This window comes from Cydia splendana, chromosome 7 (assembly GCF_910591565.1).
Source record: "Cydia splendana chromosome 7, ilCydSple1.2, whole genome shotgun sequence".
In the NCBI taxonomy this organism is placed as follows: Eukaryota; Metazoa; Arthropoda; class Insecta; order Lepidoptera; family Tortricidae; genus Cydia; species Cydia splendana.
Genome location: NC_085966.1, coordinates 3997431 through 4005548, shown reverse-complemented (window position 1 = coordinate 4005548; position 8118 = coordinate 3997431). Strand labels below are relative to the sequence as shown.

At 36.7% G+C, this 8118-nt stretch overlaps 1 protein-coding gene across 1 annotated transcript in view; it reads left to right on the top strand.

Moving 5' to 3' along the window:
• Window positions 1-443: 443 nt before the first annotated feature.
• Window positions 444-8118, top strand: part of LOC134791984 (bone morphogenetic protein 1) — a 130244-nt gene continuing 122569 nt past the window's right edge. The window contains exon 1 of the mRNA XM_063763081.1: window positions 444-509. The gene's annotated coding sequence lies outside the window, so the exon portion shown is untranslated. The remainder of the gene's footprint in view (window positions 510-8118) is intronic.

Below are 8118 nucleotides of genomic sequence, written 5' to 3'. Positions count from 1 at the left end.
TTTGAATTTAATTTCCTTTTGTTCGTTTTGAAATGATTATTGTTTGATTGGGTCTGCACGATTTAATCTTGTCAGATTTATTTTTTGCTTTTTCACTTTATTTATTTATTTTTATTTGTCATCCTGTTGTGTCCCACTGCTGGGCAAAGGCCTCCCTCTCTTTCTTCCACGCGTCTCGTTCTATGTCAATATTAGGCCAATCCTTCCGAAAGACGTCAAGATCGTGCCGCCATCTCCTTCGAGGTCTGCCGTGACGTCGCACTTTATCACTTTACCCCCTTAAATATGTAAAATCCATTTAAATTGTTTAATTTAGGTATTAGTAGCATTCGAATACATTTCATACATACTACTCATCAAAATACGTATATTTCATAGATAAAAGTAAAATTTATATGAAACATATCTGCCGACAGTACTTGGTCGGCACTGTGACGTGGTGTCAGTTGACCGCGGGACGCCACGCGTGTCCGACCGCTCGCGACCGTGAGTGCAGTGTACGACTATATGTAAGTTACTGCTCGTTGCCATAGTCTATCGTAGACCTTATTTCAAAGGAATAAGGTCCATTAATGGTCAAGAGTTTTGTTTCAACCTCGTAAACCCCGCGTACTTGTACAAGTACAAATTAAATTCGAGGTTAGAATTTTTATAAAAATAAAAGAAAGTTCTGAATTTAAAAGCACGAAAATTGTCCTGGGTACGAGGATAAGTATTTTGAATTGTGTTTTAGTCATCTTTTTTTGAAAAACTAGTCTTTACAAACACTGTCAATTTCCTGTACATTTCTGGGTCGGTAAGAAATAATTTATTTGATATTTTGATATTTATTCAGGGATAATTTTACAGCATTACAGCTAGCGCCAATGCGCTGTAAAATTAAATATGTAAAGCTAATAGTGGATAGGTAATAAAATTATATGATACATAACATAGCTAAAATGTTTACTTGTCGAATGTTACGATGAACTGTCAATGTCAGGTGACAATTGCCAGCGTAGTGAAACAGAGACTGCCGGCCCCGATTCGAACTTTAAGATATGTTAAAAATTACGTCTAGATACGATATGGATTAGATGACGTTTCTTCAAATAAAAACCTCACTTTTGACACTGACATATCTAATCCATATCGCATCTTAATGTTTGTCGTATCTTAAAGTTCGAATCGGGCCGTACGTACATTGAGGGCGTCCGCTAGCAGCCTAGCGCGGCTGCACGGGGTGAGCGGGTTATTAGCAAAGTTAACAGAGGGCCTACCGCGAACCACGTTCGACGTGTTGCCTCCCTGTTACACTTACGTACGAATTTACAAGTGCGACAGAGAGGAAACACGTCGAAGGTGGTTCGCGGTAGATCCCCTGACGCGGACGAATTTTACCTACAATGGCTCCAGCGTGCGTGCGCCCGCTTCGTTCACCCGCGCCAGCCAGCGGACGCCCTTTCGTACCGATATATATCTACTATAGCTAATATGTACGTGTATACAGTATGTATCAGAACGAAAGGCGAAGAAAGAGACCCATTAATGTTTAGGTCATACTGAGCAACTTTTACTATGGGACCAACCCCCAAAACGCGGAAAAAAATTGGATGTTTGCATACATTTTGCTGGTCTGATGTTGAAATTTCCTATGGGAGAGTCAATTTTTTTTCGCGATTTCGGGGTTGGTCCCATAGTAAAAGTTGCTCAGCATGACCTAAACATTAATGAGTCTCTTTCTTTGCCTTTCGTTCTGACACATACTGTATAATCCAATTATAAATCTCCTTTACAAAGTCAAGCCGGTACAAAAATAGACCGATTTAAGAGAAACATAAATTGTACGCAATATTTGTCACAAAAAAGTTTGTTGATGACACATTTATGTCTCCGTTTTCCCTAATTGCTAAGTTGAGAACAATTTGCGGAATTTATTTTTAGACGACAAAGTGAAAAATGTTTTATGATGGAACTGGGAATAATTATAATTATATGTAATTGGGTTATTTTATTATAAAGCTAAACAATGATGCTAGGTGTTTTATTGAGATCATCATAATTAATAGGTACTAGCGACCCTTTGTTTGGGTCGGGTAAACCTTAACAAATTATACACCTAAACCTTTATCAAGAATAACTCTATTGATAGATGAAAACCGCATGAAAATCGGTTCAGTAGTTTTTGAGTTTATGGCGAACACACAGACAGACGCGGCCGGGGGAATGTTTTCTAAGATGTATAGATTTGCATAAATAATAAAATGATTTGATGTCTTGACAAATCGTATTTTTTAAGGCGCATAGTACAGTCGGCAATAAAAGTGTTAAAACAAAAACTGTTTATCAAGATTTTTTATAATATGTAGGTACTTTGACCATTAATTATAGTTCTTTCAGCCCTAAAAATCGTCTACATTCAATTTTATTCCAATGTTTAACGAGAATTTATCATGTAAATATTTCGCGTAACAACGTAAATTAGGTACTTACTTAAATTGTCATCATTATAATGGCTGATGTAGCTATTTTTATTCACTGAATAATAAACCATCTTGTAAAAAGCCCAGTAATAATTTCTTGTTTTGAAGTTTAACAACATGGCCGTTGGGTATAGTTGTGCGGCTCTCGAGAACGTTCTCCGTTTTAAATTAAGAATGTTCTCGTGCGAGAACATTCCCCATGGACAACACAAAAACCATGAATCTACATAGTATATAATTGGATCTAGCATGAGGGGTGGGGGGAAGTGACCGAACAGGATAGTCTTATGTATCTTTCAGTAGGAGTAGCAGCGAAAGAGCTATTATTGTTTGTCCTTGTCACAGACTCACGTTTTATTTGTTCCCCACCGTAAATTTAGTATGGATTATGGTGGGTAACAAATAAATTCGACCAATCATAGTGTCGCATTGCGTATGTTTTGTCTCTCACGGAGGCACGCATATACCACTTCTATTACGATCCTACGTTCTATGACAAAAACACACAACTATGCCGTTGGGTCATTATTAGACAAACTAGGGCAACGGGTTAATCTGGTAATCTCAAGATCCATCCAAAACGGACCGTATTCATCAAATGCGTGGTCACTGCGCACACTTAACCAGTTGTTTCTAGGACCGTGCACCATTTAACTGAATCATGGGGGTCAATCCGAACGTGGGTACATTTTAACATCAAAATTATCAGTCGCGCGTGTACTTTGCTCAATAGAGAGTTAGTGTCATGATAAATTATGTAGCTACGGTACATTTACTGCCATCTTTCGACAGAAGATTAAAACTGTTAGAACGCCATTTGACTTTGATCCTTATTCTTTCACTGATATGTGTTAACTTGTTAAATATTAATATTAACGCCATCTACTCGAGAGTAGGCTGAAGGTAATGGCGCCATCGCTCGTAAGATTGCACCATACCTTTGGCCTACTAGGTACTACAGTCAAGTAGATGGCGTTAAATTTAACAAGTTAACACATATCAGTGAAAGAATAAGGATCAAAGTCAAATGGCGTTCTAACAGTTTTAATCTTCTGTCGAAAGATGGCAGTAGATTTACAGTGGCTACATAATTTACTTTGACAATCCGCCTCTATACACTCTATTCTCTTTGCTCATATTTAAATGACCGTACTTTTAGGTACTGGCGTGAGCGAGACAGACGATGAATGATAACAAATGACATAATTTTGACGTCAAAATGTAAGTTTCAATTAGAAAGCAATTCGAACTTACCAACCAATGGGACAAAACGTATTTTTTTTTTCACCCAACTTGGTACTGAAGAAAAGAGAGTAATGGCTGCTGCTTTCTATATGATAATTAATATATTAGGGCCAGTTGCACCAACCACAGTTAACAGACTGATCGACGCCACGCAGCAGAGACCAGGCTCCAATTTCACCACGGTAACAGGTGCGACAATCGTAAAACATCACTGTTGCTGACGTCACAGGCATCCATGGGCTACGGTTACCGCTTACCATCGGGCGGTCCGTATTCCTGTTTGCCACCATCATTGTATTATTAAAAAAAAACTTTATTATATCGGAAAAAAACAGATATTTCTCTTGCTAAGTTTATGACAATTGTCACAAAAACACTACAATTGTCACGAAATTCCGACATATAACTCATTACCTGTCAAGAATTACCTACAATTCTTCTAAATCTTGACAATTGTCAGAAACTTCGCAAAAGAAATATCAGTTTTTTTCCGATATAATAAAGTTTTTTTTAATAAAACAATGATGGTGGCAAACAAGAATACGGCCCGCCCGATGGTAAGTGGTAGCCGTAGCCCATGGATGCCTGTGACGTCAGCAACAGTGATTTTACAATTGTCGCACCTGTCACCGTGGTGAAATTGGGGCCAGGTCGGTTGCACCAAACCGTCTGTCACAGCTTTGAGCGTTCGCTAAATTTTATTGTATGGGAAGTTTCATAGATCTCTACTGCGTGACGTTGATCAGTCTGTTAACTGTGGTTGGTGCAACTGGCAACTGGCCCTTAGGGCCCGATTCGGATTTTGAAATAGACATCTATTAGACATCACCAAGATACGATAACGATATGTTTAAGATCTAACCAGTCAAATTTGACATTTGCGCGATTCTGGAGATACTGTTGAACGATTTCCACAGGATATGACTTAGAGATCCAATTCACATCTAATAGATATCTTACTCTATCTAACGTAAAAGTGATATTGGTTGCCCGAATTGCGCTGCAAAAGAGAACTAGTTGATATCTAAACTATAACGTATCCAGAATGGATCTAGTACGTGTCGTCTCTTGTGAATATCTTGAAGTTCGAATACGGCAGTTAGTCTCAATTTCATTGCAGAAGTACGGTACCTTTTGTCGTAAAATCTTGAATTCATGACTCTTGGTTTAATAAGATATTCATATTGAAGCCAGGTGCGCTCAACATTTTAATTGTTCAAATGATAGGGCCCGGGAGATGTAGAATTAGTTTTGCTCAGTTTTGCTAGTTTGACTTTTGGTGAAGTGATTATTTTATCCTTAAATATGTATTTATAGTAACTCGGTAAAATTTAAAGAAATGATTTATACGACATATTTATATTTTTTCGACACCCTAAATAATACAAGAAGCCAAAAACATTTGAACAGTAATTCATAATTATTATGATTAATCTTACTTGCTCTGAAAACAAGAAGCCACTCAATTTATTCTTCCTGTAACGGATACCTAATGAATTGATTGATGTATTCGTATAAATAAGTATTAATTGATGTTTACTATGTGCACTAGTGCTGCACTCTGGCGGCAGAACATTGCAGTAATCCTCCCTATTGAGACTTAAGACGAAACAGGAGCTGAGTTTTAAATATTTTAGGTAAATATACCCGTCTCGCTAACGGAAACGGCACCTAAAAGTAGTGCGATAAGGACAAGGCGAAAAATCCTGCGTAAAAATCTCAAAAATCGAGGTTTCGTACTTCTCTGTTTCCTCCTCCAAAACTTAACCAATCGTTACCAAATTTGGAAATCTAAATGATTATGAAATTATCTGTGTCGGACCGTTTTGCTTTTTTGGCTAATTGATATCAGTTTTGAATGCCACGCCTCTCATTGCGGCATAGTCAATTAGGCCATTTTGGCCATTTTTGAAGGGCTCTAGCGCCTTAAAAAACAAAAATATCAAAAAAAGCAAAACGGTCCGACACAGATATTGACAATATTAATCTGTGTTGAAAAAATCATTGCTCTAGCTTCAAAAACCACGGAGGAAAACGAGGAGTACGTTTGTATGGAGAAATGACCACTCCCGTTGGCTCTTAACTCAAACGCGTACGTCACGTCACGTTATCGAATGAAAATTAGACTAGGGATACAGGTAGGTATAAATAAATAATCAAAAATACTATGGGTACTTGGGTAGTTACATTTAAATCCGATAACGTTAATAATTAGTCCCAATAGCTACAGTAGCGAGTTAAGCGTAAACTTAAGATCTGATAACCCCTTTATAGGGTTACCTTTAAAAAGCCTTTCAATAAAAAGGGTTTTCCGGTCCTTCGGTCGCGGGTTTCGGATCACTAAAGTTAGTTTAAATTTCTTTGAACTTTGGCAAGTCCGCCACAGTTAGATGTGAGAGCACGTAAGTATTCGCGTGCAGCGAGTGTTTGACACAACATTACACAACTATAGTATAATTTCCGTCTTAAATACCTAACTCACTGTATTCAGTTAGCGTGATTCCGAGCATATTATTATAATTAAATGGGATAAATTGCTCCGCGAGGCGTAGACCCGAAATTACCTGCCTTCCTGACTCTTAGCTACATTTACATTGTAAATGTATGTTTGTCTTCGTTATTATATTACACACATAACAGCCGTAAGAGAAACCAGTGTGAATTTGGAATTTATAGCGCCGGATAACGGTGAGGTTGATGGCTGTTAAGGATGTTATGGCACGTGATAGTATGGCGTTAACATGATCTTCATGTAACATCCGCAATACATTTTATTTGTAGAGAAACTGGTATCTGACTGAATAATTGTACATTACCTAAACGAGTAATTTTATTTATTTAAACTTTATTGCACAGTGATAAATATACAGTGACAAAAGACGGGCTTAATGCTACACGGCTTTCTCTACCAGTCAACCTTTAGGCCAAACAGAGAAGCATAGTTGGTGCGGGATGTGTAAAGGACACTAAAACTTGATGCTTAAAATTAATAGGCACAAATATAAATGTAATATGAAGATAAAATAAATAATGCTGAGACAATGATCTCGATATCACAATAATATAAGCCATCATTCAATGGAATATTAATTATAGTATGTGTCAAAAATATTGCTGTAATTTTTTTTTGTTAAATCTTCTACAGTTTGTTGGGATTGACAATTTTAGAAAAAAAAACATTACAAACCCTTAACTCAACAACGTCATCAATGTCATCGTCATCATCATCATTAGGTACTCAAGAGCTTTGCTCTTGTCTTGTCGGTGGAGTAATCGCCAATCATTTCTTTCTATAACTCTGTATCTTTAGGTATTTAAATAAAAGTAAAAAAACAATTTCTACATTTTTGGGTAGTTATAACATTTATTGGTTAACCAACCAAATACAAAACCGCCTGGATCTGTCACTGAACGACCTGACTTTAACCTACATTCTTTGATCATGTAATTTTTTCATCTACCCTCAACTGGCTTAAGGAGCCAATTGAGGGTAGATTTTGTTTACTTTTATTTAAATACCTGCAGCTACAGACTAGTGCCAGTCTTCTAATTTCCTCATCCGGCGCATTATTTTTTAATTCATCAATCAATCACATCAATGTAATTTGACAATATTAGTCTCTTTTTTTGGTTTCAATTTTACTCGTCAGGTATTTTTCCGTGATCCGCAATAAAAGTTCAATCCCTATGATCGTCCGAGTTTTGTGTGTAAATATAACAAACTTTAAAGCTTTAATGCGTAGGTACCCCTAAACCAACGTAATTTTCCTTCAACTACATTAATCCAATCACACACGGGAAATTATATTAAAATGACATAAAATCCACATTGATTATACACACAGTACACGTTTATATTCAGTACGTTCCGAAGATTTACGACCAACGCCGCGGTAACCATTTAAATTTCAACCCAAGCAATTTGTATAATTTCATAGCGACTAACTACGCAGGGAGATGTGACGTGCGAGCGACGTTTTTGGAGATTAACCTGTGAACATTTAATTAAAAGTGGTTGATATTTGTATAAATTAATGACAGTAATTTGGAGTGGTCATAACTTAATTGCCATTGTTTTATGATATAAATAATGCGATATTGTTCATAAAAACTCAATATGAAACAGATAAATATTATAGGAAAATTTTACACTGATCGACTTAATCCCACACTATCATGGCAGTTAACGCATTTTAGGTTTTTGGCGCTGTCTTAGAAAAAATATTTTGTGCAACGGTAGGTACCTATGTACATAATAGGGTCTTAAAATTCGCCTGTGTTACAAAACTCTACTTCGTTATTATTTTGTAACTTCCGCCCTTGAATTTTAAAAACCCTTATTATGTAACTGTTGCACAAAATACTATTAGGTACTAAAAATAAATCCCAACCGTGTTTATATTGCTAAAAG